Source organism: Protopterus annectens, chromosome 3.part1, assembly GCF_019279795.1.
Source record: "Protopterus annectens isolate FY-2018-M chromosome 3.part1, PAN1.0, whole genome shotgun sequence".
Lineage (NCBI taxonomy): Eukaryota > Metazoa > Chordata > Ceratodontiformes > Protopteridae > Protopterus > Protopterus annectens.
The window spans coordinates 1,601,785,602-1,601,799,108 of NC_056732.1; positions in this window are offsets into that span (position 1 = coordinate 1,601,785,602).

The following is a 13,507-nucleotide window of genomic DNA, read 5'->3' on the forward strand; positions in this document are numbered from 1 at the left end:
GACTGTCACCGGGGTGTTTTTGTGTGTGTGGCATCAACCAGTACAGAAGAAACTTAATTGTGAAGCTCTGACCAAGCCAAATGACTTTGCACTCCATATTGCCTTTTTCTGACAGAAAATTAAGACATGAACTGCAAAACATGTCTGCTGCTTAGAATGCTTTTACCCTTACACCACTCTTGTCTATCTCAGACACTGCAAACCTCAGAAATAGCTTCACTTCAAACTCTGTCACAACACATTCAAAAACAGAGTGCTGCTTATTGACAGAAAATTCTGAAGTAAACTATTAACCCTGCCTGATATTTGCTATTCCTTTCAATTGAACTGCTTTTGTATAACAAAATTATTATTTTTTACACTGATAGCCAAGTCCTGTCAGAACTGACTGTCACCTCTGTAGTTTCTTCAGGAGGTAGTGAATTATTTGAAAGGCAACATACCAAAGGTGCTAGTTCCTGAATATGGACTGTATAGAATACTCCAAATTTAATTTGGTACTTCTAGAAGTGTAAGCTTCTTAAACATAAACTCTTTACTGGAAACTGTTAACCACACAAAAGTTCTCCTCAACAGTAGCTCTCCATTACTGTCAAAATACAGGTTTCTAGCTATGGAATACTGACTGAACTCAGCACCATTCCTGATTTGCAACAAGCCCTGGATGGTATTTGTGGTACGAGCCTACTGCTATGAAAACAAAATCAGATCATCGTGAAAGCAGATTTTTAGCTTTTACACATCCAGTCAGATATGTTTGAAATGAACCAAAAGGCATGTGCACATTAACTCACAAGAAAACTGCACTGCACAGCAGTTTTGAATTCACAAGACACCGTAGATAGAATGCAGGCAAGAAAAGTGAATTAGAAAGTCATTCTTGCAGGTGGAATTTACATATTTTGAGACTGCCAGCAGGCACTGAAATGCCCAATCCTGCCAAATGTGCAGAATCTCAGAACTGCTCTCTCTCTCTCTCTCCCTCTTTCTCCCTTAATGCCTATGACACAAAGATCTCAAAGAATAAGCATTTTCAGTAATCCCTCAATCTAAATGTTATACAGATTTTGAATGTTTTCAACTACTTAGAAAAAAAAGAAGCCCGAGTTGCTAAATGCAAGTTGCTAACAGTCAGTTTACCTATTAATCAATGTCCTTATCATGAAAAAAGAAGAGAATTTATGGGAATTAAAAAGCTGGACAGGTTAGCACATTTTAGGGATGACTTAGTGTCTTTGTTTTTGGGATCTGAATCCCCTGGGCATGAAGCCTCCACCCCAAGTAATCAATTATCTGATTCAGTTGACAGTTATATGGGTTATATTTACCTGCAGGTACGAATAAAGGAGTGGGGGGTGGTATCCACAGCTGTGAAGACTGATGTTTTTGGCCTAGACATCCCCCATCCAACCAGTCTTCAAGTCATATATCTCTATTAAGTTCCAGACTAGGTGGCCCATCACACAGTCTGTGATGCCCCTGCACTGGCCCAGTAATAAAGAAATCTCAATCCTCACCACTAGCACCAGTGAGGGACATGCACATTGTGAGGATGGCAAGTACACACACAGTAAAGTAAAATTTCCCTTAAGAGCGCACAGAGATTACAGTCAGTCTGGGGCTGGTTTCTCCCTCTCTCTCCAGATTCCCAATAAGACTCCCCACTGGCACAGCTATAGTGTTCAGATCTCCGCTGAGTGGTCAAGCCTAAACCTCCAGTACCCTCTCTGTCCAATCAGTGCTTTGTGTCCCTGCCCAAGTAGCTGACACACACACACACACACACACACACACACACACACACACACACACACACACACACACACACACACACACACACACACACACTTTGCGATTTGATTTATATACACACAGGCACTCCTGGGGAAGGCTGGCGCAGGTTCACTAGCTATGCCTCCTTCTGCCCAGACTATAAGGTAGTACCAGCTGCCACCAATCACTCTTATCACTACTATAAGGCACTTCCCAAAGGGTGACCAATTCTACTGTGTAATGTTACTATCATCCAAATTGTAAGTGGTCCAGGACTAAGGCTATTTAGGAGTGGTCTGTATAGTGTCACCAAATACATATGCAAGTACTCTAAGAGCTTAAATATCACTAAACAAATGAGCCACAATTAAAAGGTTTAAATATATTTAATAATAAATAATAAAAGAACAAGACAATATTCAATAACTCAGCACAGTGACACAGAGTTCAGAATCACAGGAAATATCTTAAAACAACATTGCAGGACAGTCTCAAATAAATACGGAAAACATCTAAACTAATCTATATATATTCCTAACTATCTCTAAGAGAGATACTATGATCTAAGTCTTACTTACAGAGCAAGGCAGTGCTGGTGAGAGGGTGTTTCCATGTCCAAAGACAAATACAAAATGCCCAGGCTCACTCTCTGAGATAATTTGTAAGTTACTATCAAACATTTCTACTGTGTTATCTCAGATTACATCATCCTTTGTCACCTCTGTGTCAAAAATACTTATTTTTCAGAAGTTTGCCTAGAACTGGAAGTTGTAAAACAGTTAAATACTTTTACCTTTGAAACCTGTAATTATTTATGTTTCCAGACCATAGAAAGAATTTCTAGCTGCAGACATTCTGTTTCCTAGCTGAGATAAACACTATCATAAACAATTCACTTATTTTCTTAGAGTATGCAAGTTAACTCTGTTCTTTTCCAGTAGGATACACTGTGTTTACATTCTTGAAGCTCAGTACAGAACAAAAAAGTTCAACACACACTTCTGCACCAGTAGTTTAATATACACATAACATATAGTTTTCTTACATTTGTAAGACAAGTATACAAATCATATTACTATTCACAAATAACATAGAATTATTAAAAAAATTCCAGCTAGCTGGGCTGGCAGCCTTCACAATTCTCCTCCCTCCCCTGAAAACTCAAGCTAGTTTTTCATGTGACCCTTGAGAAATGTTGCTTGAGAGGATTGAGCCTATCTGGGAAAAACTTACCCTATTCCCTGTCTTGAGAGCCCATCTGCACTGGCATTGCTAACCCCACTGCGGTGCTACACTGTCATATCATATGCTTGCAACCCTAGGCTCTACCTTAGTAACTTGGCATTTTGCTGGCTGGATCAATGTAACCATGTCAGGGGATTGTGGTCTGTAACTACAGTAAATTTCCTTCCATACAGATAAGGCTGAAGTTTCTGCAGTGCCCACACTATGGCTAGACATTCCTTTTCTACAGCTGTATAGCATACCCCCACTGGGTTGGAGCCTATGACTGAGATAAACCAATGGGTGCACATTTCCCTCTTAAGAAATTTGGCTAAGTATAGCCCCCACCCCATGGTTTGAAGCATCCACCTGCACAACAAATTCTTTACTATAATCTGGACTGGTTAACACACGGGGTCCTCCCAAAGCTTCTTTAAGCTTCTGGAATGCCTGCTCACATGCTGGGGTCCACACTATATTATCTGGCCTGTTTTTTCTTGTCAAGTCTGTGAGGGGAGCAACTATGGTACTATAATTGGGGACAAACTTTCTGTAGTACCCTGCTGTTGCTAAAAATGCCCTCACCTGCTTTTTGGTAACAGGTGCAGGTCATGCCTGAATGGCTTCCACTTTGGCAGGTTCTGGACTAATCTTACCATTCCCCACTCTACATCCCAGGTAGGAGACGTCTGCCATACCCATCTGACATTTGCTGGGCTTAATGGTCAACCCTGCCCTCTGTAGTCTGCCCAGCACCTCCCTGACATGCTGAAGGTGCTCTTGCCAGGAATGACTGTAGATGGCAACATCATCTAGGTATGCAAGGACAAAATCTCCTACTCCTGCTAGGATATGATCTATCAGCCTCTGAAAAGTTGCTGGGGCATTTTTCATCCCAAAGGGCATCTTTGTGAACTCATACAAGCCAAAAGGAATCACAAAGGCTGACCTCTCTCTCACATTGGGAGTCAAGGGGACCTTCCAGTAACCCTTGGTAAAATCAATGGTGGTAAGATACTTAGCCCCACTCAGCTGCTTTAGGGCTTCATCTGTCCTAGGCATGGGGTAAGCATCTGACTCTGTGTGACTATTTAATTTCTTGTAGTCCACATAGAACCTGTTGCTGCCATCCTTCTTTGGTACCAGCACCACTGGGGAGGCCCCAGGATTGCTGGGCTCCTGAATTACCCCTAGTTCCAACATTTCCTGTATCTCCTCCCACAGAGTCTGTTTGACTCTCTCAGGCACCCTATAAAGGGCCTGTTTAATAGATCTTTGTAGTCCTGTATCCGCATGGTGTTGCACCAGGTAGCTGCACCCTGGTCTCCCAGTGAACATGTCCCCAAACTCCAGTAACACTGCTCAGATTTCTCGAACCTGGGTAGGGGATAACTGCTGGGACATTGCTACCCCTTCCACCGAGGAGATCAGTCACCAGATCCCCCTCAGACCCTTCCTACAATCCACTGCAAATACTCAGCACAAGGGCCTCCCTATCATGATAAGGTTTCACCATGTTAACATGGTACAATTTGTGTTCCTGCCTCCTGCCTAGCAGTTCTATCATGTAGTTAACATCTTTGACCTTCCTTCCCACCTCGTAGGATCCCTCCCAGGCTGCCTGCAGCTTGCTGTGTCTGACAGGAATGAGAACAATTACCTGCTGCTCTACAGCATACTCTTTAGCTTGAGCATTCCTGTCATACCAAACCTTTTTCTGCTGTTGGTCTTCCGCCAGGTTGTCCTGGGCCAAGCCCGTGAGTTTCCTGAGCCTTGTCCTGAGGTTTAGGACATATGCCACCACAGACTCCTTGTGGGATTCACACTCACCTTCCCACTCATCTTGAATTAAATCTAGAGGTCCCCTCACCCAATACCCATACAACAACTCAAAGGGTGAAAAACCTATGGATTCCTGAGGAACCTCTCTGTAGGCAAACAACAGATGGGACATATATTTGTCCCAACCCCTCTTAAACTGGTCTGCAAATGCCTGTAGCATCATCTTGAGTGTAGAGTTTAAACTCTCAACAAGACCATTAGTCTGGGGATGTTAGGGAGTGGTATTTAGGTGCTTTACTCCACAGTACTTCCACAGACAAGTCAGCAGGTTTGACATGAAATTGGCACTTCTGTCAGTCAGTATTTCTTTTGGGAAACCTCCCCTGCTGAAAATCTCTAACAAAGCATTTTACCACCTTTTCAGCCTCAATGGAGGACAAAGCCACTGCCTCAGAGTATCTGGTAGCATAATCTACAACCACTGGGATATACTTTTTCCCTGTGGAACCTGGGGTACACAGAGGACCCACAGTATCCATAGCTACCCTCTGAAATGGCTCCTCAATCATAGGCAAAGACGTCAAAGGAGCTTACACACTGTCTCCTGCCTTGCCTACCTTTTGGCAGTACTTACAGGCCCTGCAGTTCCCTGTTTCATCTCTGGAAATCCCAGACCAATAGAAGTTTTGCATAATATGTCTTTTTGTACGTTTTATGCCCATATGACCTGCAAAGGGAATATCATGGGCTATGGCTAGAAGTACTAGATGGTAGGCTCTGGGAACTACCAACTGCTGCATTCTCTCATACTCTAGTCCTCCCTCAGGGGTCCACTCTCTGTACAGTAACCCTTTGTCCCAGTATACAGACTCCCCCTTCCCTTGAGAATCAGGTCCCTCACTAGCTACCTCTCTCAGGCCTTGTAATGTAGGGTCTGAGAGCTGAGCCTATTATACCTCTCTCTTTGTAACCCTTCTCAGCTCCCCTTCCACAGGAAGTCTGGTATCCTCTGACAGCGGTGTCTCACTGTCAGCCTGGGGACTACTACTCACCTCTGCCCTTCCAGTCAATCTGTCCAAGGGAACATCAGTACCCACAAGCAGCTGTGGCTCACCTTCAGTCTCACTGCTACAGGATAGCTCCCTCCATGAAGTAACCACCTCAGCAGTCCTAGCTGCAAGTGTGCAGTTTGTCTGGGTCTCCCCCAGGCTACCAGACCCACATGCTTGTATTCAAGCCTGACTGCGTGTAACTGCATAAACACATGGTACTGCATTATCAAAATCATTCCCTATCAGGACATCTGCAGGGATATCCTCAAACACACCTACTAGCTTGCTTCCTTTTTCACCCTCCCAGTCAAGGTGAACCATAGCCAAAGGTATTTGAAGTGGGATCCCTCCTAAAGCTCTGACTGGAGTAGACTGCCCAAGCAAGTAGTGCTCCTCTGTAACCATTGCAGGGGCTGTCTCTCTCTTAGCCATGGTCTCTTTCCCATTCGCTAAGATAGGATATAACCTCTTGTGGTAGTTTGGTACTTTTGTGTCCTCGATACAACCTACTGTTGGCATTTTGTCATTCCCTCTTACTGGCTCTCCTACCTTTTGTTCCCCACCTTGCCTCTGTGGACATCTATATGCTACATGGCCCCACTGGTTGCATTTAAAACATTTAACCCTAGGTCCTGATGTGTAACCAGACTAGTGGCTTCTCCTGCTACTGGCAGATTATGTTGGGGTAGTCTGTGCTGCAAACCATGGGTTCCCTTAGACCCATGCATAGCACTGGGTGTCTCTTTCCTGTGCAGGGATGTCCTGCTTGCTAGGTATAGGTCTCCCTTCTTCCCAAACTCATCTGCAGTAGAGCATTGTCTATCCACTAACCAGATTCTCATGTCATCATGCAAAGTGCTAAGGGCTTGTTCCCTCATCAAAAGGTCTGCCAGGCTCCAGCCCTTCAAAATTGGTGACCTGACCTCGACTCACCCACCTATAAAAATAAGTGCATAGTTCAGCAACATATTCACACACACTTTCATCTGCCTTGCATCTATGCTCACGAAACCTTTTCCTATAAGCTTCAGGTGTTAACTTAAAAAATTCTAGCAAACAATTCTTTACAACATTATAATTTAAGCAGTCATTATCAGACAGTTTGGAAAGAACAGTTACAGCTTTAGCATAGAGTAAAGGGGTCAGGAAATGTACCCAGAGCCCTTGGCCAGCATTATACTGTTTACATACCCTCTCAAACATATTAATGAAACTATCAAAATGATCCCCCTCTGTAAATTGTGGAAGAAAATTACTGAGCTTTGTTGTTTCTGGGGTTTGGTTACTCCCTTCCCCATTACCTCCATGACTCTGGCGAAGAGTCATCATCTCATTTTCATGCTGCCTCTTCTTCTCCTTCTTCTCAGGTTCCAGGCATAGCAGTTTCTCATTGTCCTCAGTCTCTAGATGCCTCAGTCTATCTACTGCCTCTATTTACAAATGCTTGGCCTCTAGCTGAAGTCTCTAACTCCAGATGGATTTTTAAGTCCTCTGAGGAAAGGTGGAGCTGTCCATTTTCTGAGTTGTACATCTCTAAGGCCAGTCTGATCATCCTCCTGGTTGCTATTCTCTGATGCAGCTGTGACTAAAGCTGAAATCATGTCTGCCTTAGTCAGGTTGGCATGCACCAGTCCTTTAGCCTGGCACATCTCAGCCAACTGGCTCCTTGTCAGCTTGCCATACTCCTCTGCTGACATGCTTCCCTGTTCTTCTTGACTAACTAAGCTAACAAAAAAAAATAAAACAATTGTGATATGAACTCTGAATGTTCACCGCGTGGCTGATTAAGAGTACAAGCACCTTCAATGATCACTGTACACAAGCTATAGGAATTCAATATCCACAACACTGCAAGCCAATTAGTATGTGATTTGGCTAACTCACCACTGTCAACCAATTAATATGCGATGTGGATATCCCACCACTGCCAAACAATTAATATGTAATGCCCCTGCACTGGACAGTAATCAAGGAGCCTCAATCCTCACCATTAGCACCAGTGAGGGACGTGCACATTGGGAGGATGACAAGTAGACACACAGTAAACTACAGTTTCCCTTAACAGCACACAGAGATCACAGTCAGTCTTGGGCTAGTTTCTCCCTCTCCTTATAGATCCCCAATAAGACTCCCCACTGGCACAGCTATAGGGTTCATATCTCAGCCAAGTGGTCAAGCCAAAACCTCCAGCACCCTCTCTGTCCAACCAGCTCTTCACGTCCCTCCCCAAGTAGCTCACACACACACACACACACACACACACACACACACACACACACACACACACACACACACACAAATGCACTTTGAGATTTGATTTATATACAAACACACCGACACTACTGGGGAAGGCTGGCACATGTTCACTAGCTATGCCCCCTTCTGCCCAGACTACAAGGTAGTACCAGCTGCAACCACTCTTATTAGCTACTATAAGGCCCTTCCCAAAGGGTGACCAATTCTACTGTGTAATGTTACTATTATCCAAATGGTAAGTGTGTCCAAGACTAAGGCTATTTAAGGGTGGCCTATACACTGTCACTAAATACATATGCAAGTACGCTAAGAGCTTAAATATCTCTAAACAAACCAGCAACAATTAAAAGGTTTAAATATATTTAATAATAAATAATAAAAGAACAAAACAATATTCAATAACTCAGCACAGTGACACAGAGTTCAGAATCACAGGAAATATTTAAAAACAACATTGCAGGGCAGTCTCAAATAAATACAGAAAACATTGAAACTAATCTTTACTATATTCCTAACTATCTCTAAGAGAGATACTATGATCTAAGTCTTACAGAGCAATGCAAGTGCTGGAGAGAGGATGTTTCTATGTCCAAAGACAAATACAAAATGCCCAGACTCACTCTCTGAGATAGTTCTTAAGTCACTATCAAACATTTCTGCTGGATTATCTCAGATTACATCATTGTTTGTCACCTCTGTGTTAAAAATGCTTCTCTTTTAGAAGTTTGCCTGGAATTGGAAGTTGTAAAACAGTTACACACTTTTACCTTTGAAACTTGTAATTATTTCTGTTTCCATGCAATAAAAAGAATTTCGAGCTGCAGACATTCTGTCTCCTAGCTGAAATAAACACCATAGTAAATAATAATAATATTAATAATTTGTGAAGGTAACAGTCCACTCACCTTGGTGAATCAAAACACCATGAAATTATTCCAAGTACAAGGGTGTAGTCTAAGCACAGTAAAGTTTATTCCACCGTTCATTAAAATTCCACAGCAAAGGTAAAAATCTCCAAAAACCAACAGTAAAGTAAACGCTTTCGTCCGTAAACATACCAGACTTTATCAAACTGTTGTGTTTCCCTCCTCTTTGCACTTATATACACTTGTGTACTTAATTAATAGCCAATTAACATTTAAAAATACAGTTCTCTGGAAATAAAAATGTGTGTACACATACTCAAGAACTGTGTTAGCAGGATTGCAATACTTGTAAAATTTGTTACCCAGAAGAATAATGTGTTTATGGACTGAAAACTTTAAGGAAACACAAAGTAATCAGACCAATAGATACACACATTCTATGCTTATAGAATTCAGTTCATTTGGTAGGGAGGTACAAAAGATTCTTACCAAGAATTGGGTGATTTTGGAAGGAAATGAAGATTATACCCCCTGGTTAGGCACAGGTCCACTCTTTACTAACAGAGTGGGGAAAATATGAAATATTTATTAGAACACACAAAACAGTTAAGTACGGTTAAGTGTACCAACAAATGTGGTAGGTGTAACCAATGTTCACTGATTTTAGAAAGCAGTGAATACAAGGTATGAGATACAACATCCACTATTAGGATGATTGGTGGCAATTGTCAAACAAAAGGCGTGGTTTACATTGCCATTTGTCAAAGTTGTTTAAATTTCTATGTGGGGAAAACGGAAAGATCCCTAAGGCAAAGAATTTATGAACACACATATGCCATGGAAGAACAAAAACAATGCCCTTTTTAAACACTCAGAAATATGTCCTAATTTTACCTGTTTCAAGTTTGGTATACTTGAGATAGTGAAAAGGAACATCAGAGGAGGTGATTGGGGGAACAAATTAGAAACTAGGGAATTACACTGGCAGTTGACATTAAATGCAATAGAATCCCTGGGTATTAATGATTATTTATCTATATGGCCAGTGTTAAAACAGAGAGCTAGGAAGTTGTAATTTAAAAGGTGAATTCTTGAAATAAAATTCAAGTTTTCAGTCCATAAACACATTATTCTTCTGGGTAACAAATTTTGCAAGTACTGCAATCCTGCTAGCACAGTTCTTGAGTATGTGTACACACATTTTTATTTCCAGAGAACTGTATTTTTAAATGTTAATTGGCTATTAATTAAGTACACAAGTGTTCAGTCCTGGGACCGCTCTTGTTTGGCATCTACTTCTCTGAAGTACAGGCCAACACTAAGGGACTCTGGATAACAAAGTTTGCAGATGACTGCAAACTGGGAGCCATTATTGAATCCCCAAATGATGTGGATACTCTACAAAAGGGCCTTACAGAAACAGATGCTTGGTGCCAGAGCCATGGGCTCAAGCTCAATGCCAAGAAATGTATAGTTATCCCCTTTGGGAAAAAACATATATCCATGAATTACCATATAGGTGGCAGTACACTAAACACCGAAAGTTTGATAAGAGACTTAGGGACACAGGTGGACAGTGGTCTCACCTTCGATAACCACATCGCCACAACAGTCAGGAAATCCTTCTATGTGGCACACCTCATCACTAAGGGCTTTTCATCCAGAAAAAAGGAGGTCATTGTCCCACTGTACTCATCCCTCATTAGACCCATTATAGAATACAATGCCCCGTTTGGTATGTACCTCTCAAGACATCTGCAACAACTGGAAAGGCCACAGAAATACCTCACTAAAAGAATCACAGGCCTAAAGCAGATGCCCTACGCTAACCGCCTTGAAAAACTCCAGCTATACTCTGTCGCATATCGTCTACTCAGAGGCGATCTTTGCTTAACATACAAGGCCATGTCAAACCCAGAGCTGTTGGACATGCTACACTTAAAGAAATCCCAATCCCTCAGAGCCACATACTCCAGGGATCTAAACCTTGTCATCACAATAAACAAAACATGCTGGAGGGAAAGGTTCCTGACCCAGAGACTCCCCAGACTCTGGAATAGATTGCCCATACATGTCAAGCAGAGTGCCTCTTTGGTCATCTTCAAAAGGAACCTTGATGATTGGATGGGAGAAAGGAAATTCACCCTGGGGATCACATCAGTCGCCCTGCTAGACAGGGGTCCAGGGAAGTAAATAGTGTGGGAAGAAATAGCCAGGGAATTGTTATGGCTAGGCTTGTATAGGCCCTAGGGCTGATAGCCTAGTACCAACCTATGAACCTATGAACATATAAGTGCAAAGAGGAGGGAGACACAACAGTTTGATAAAGTCTGGTATGTTTACAGACGAAAGCGCTTAGTTCACTGTTGGTTTTTGGAGATTTTTACCTTTGCTGTGGAATTTTAATGAACGGTGGAATAAACTTTACTGTGCTTAGACTACACCCTTGTACTTGGAATAATTTCATGGTGTTTTGATTCACCAAGGTGAGCGGACTGTTACTTCCAGGGATTGTGTTTCTTAAGGTTTGGTCTTTTATTTACAATCCTGGTGCTCAAGTACTTTGCAATAATATTAATAATGCTTTAGTGAGGCATATTCAGGACAATACTGGCCACAATTTCACATTTAAGGCAATAGACCATGTAGAAATCAGTGACAAAAAGCCTTGGGGACTTCGGTTAGAGTTAAAGGAGTTAAGGTGGCAAATCTTACTACAGGCAGATAGATGGCCAGGGATAAATGACAGGACATCCATCTCTCCTGTATTGAAATTAAAAGCCCTAGAAAGGAACAAAATATCTCAAAACATTTGTTAAGCACAAGCACTTTTGTATGTATTTGGCATTGGTAAACATTTTAGCATTATGTGAATATTTAACATGATATTTTAAAAATGACTTTTGTTTTAGTTTTATCCTATTTAGAATCATTCATGACACAAGTATGAGAGTAATAATTTATCTTTTAATTACAAGTTTTAGTTGTATTTAAGAAGCAACAGTTTCAACTGTAACATAGTCATCAAGGGGTTAATTAATGTTCTGTCTCAGTGTTGCTTAGCTAGCTGCCTCTCTTTGCTTAACCAATCAGAATGTTTTTTATATGTATATAAATGCATGTCTTACATTTTAATGGTGTCTGATGAAGTTAACACTTGTTTAACGAAAGCGCTCACATTTTATGTTTTTCTTGTGGATTTTTATCATTAAATACACCTTTGGTCTATCATCACCTGAGTGATTTGTGCCTGTGAATCTCTGCCTGCCACCTTTCGTAATTCTGTATGGATGCTAGCAAATCCACTTATTTAAAGTGTTCACAGTCTTTCCAACATAAAAAGCCAGACAGGTACAGCACCTCACCATGTATACCACCTCTTCTGAAAGACAGTTTAATCTCACCCCAGTAATCCATTTTCGCATAATAGCAAAGAACTCTTCATCTGGATCAGTGTCAATGTATGAACACTGAGAACAACAACCGCATGTTACAAATATCTGGGTTGTCCAAGGAATAATGTAGAACCATATTGTTGTTTCTAATTTTCCTCTATAATTTCATCACTATTCCACACTGTAATTTTAGCTTGCATTAATTGTATGACATGACAATTGTCTTATTAATTCTATCTCTACTTTCTCGCAATTGTTAATTTCCAGACACTAAATGTATCATGAGAATTTCGTCAACTGAGCAGTGAGTATAAAGATGTGAGAGGAACTATGGAAGTAGAAGTGGTCAGTACTTAAAAGTAGCAAGCATGGAGCTGTTACAGATCCATATAGAAGAGAAATAGTTATGTAAGGAAATTTTAAAAGATGGAAGGATTTGGTTGGATCTGTTACAGGAAGAACATTCAAGGTCCTGGCTACTGAATAAAAGTATAGAAGTAGGTCTGCAGGTAGGTTTGGTTTGTGTATCCATAGAAGATGTTGATTTTCAGATCTAAGAGTCCTTTTGGGTAGGTAGTTACTGAATAATGAGGAGAGGGCAGGACATGCTGAAGGTTTGTATACTATTTCATCTGCAGCTGTTAATTGTATGTAGGAGAAATAGTGTGGTAATCGAGCCATTTAAGAGAGTGTAATGCTATATAGTGGTGGGTAGAATAAGAGGCATTAATAGCAAATCTAGTGATTTTGTTTTAACAAATTTCAAGTTTTGATTTTAGGGTGGATAGTAAGTTGGTAAGTAATAGAGTACCATAGGTTAGAGAATGTAGTAAATAAAACACAAAGGAATGGGTGCAAAGGAAACATGAAGATTTTAGCACTTTCATTCTATTTTAATACATTCAGAACTTCATCAGAAAAACAAATGTAAAGGCATTGAAGACAGTTACGGTAATAGTTATGTGATAGCGAGGGTTTTTTTTTACTACAAGGGCTAAGAAAATGTATGTGCCTATACAGAATGCCAAGTTTTTGGTGAGTTCTGTTAATGTTGTGCTAAACATGTAGGTCAAATTTTAGGTGTTCATCTATTATTGCTCCTAGTAAGTTAATGTGGGAAACTAGTTTGATTGGTGTTTTGCTCTGGCAGAATATGATA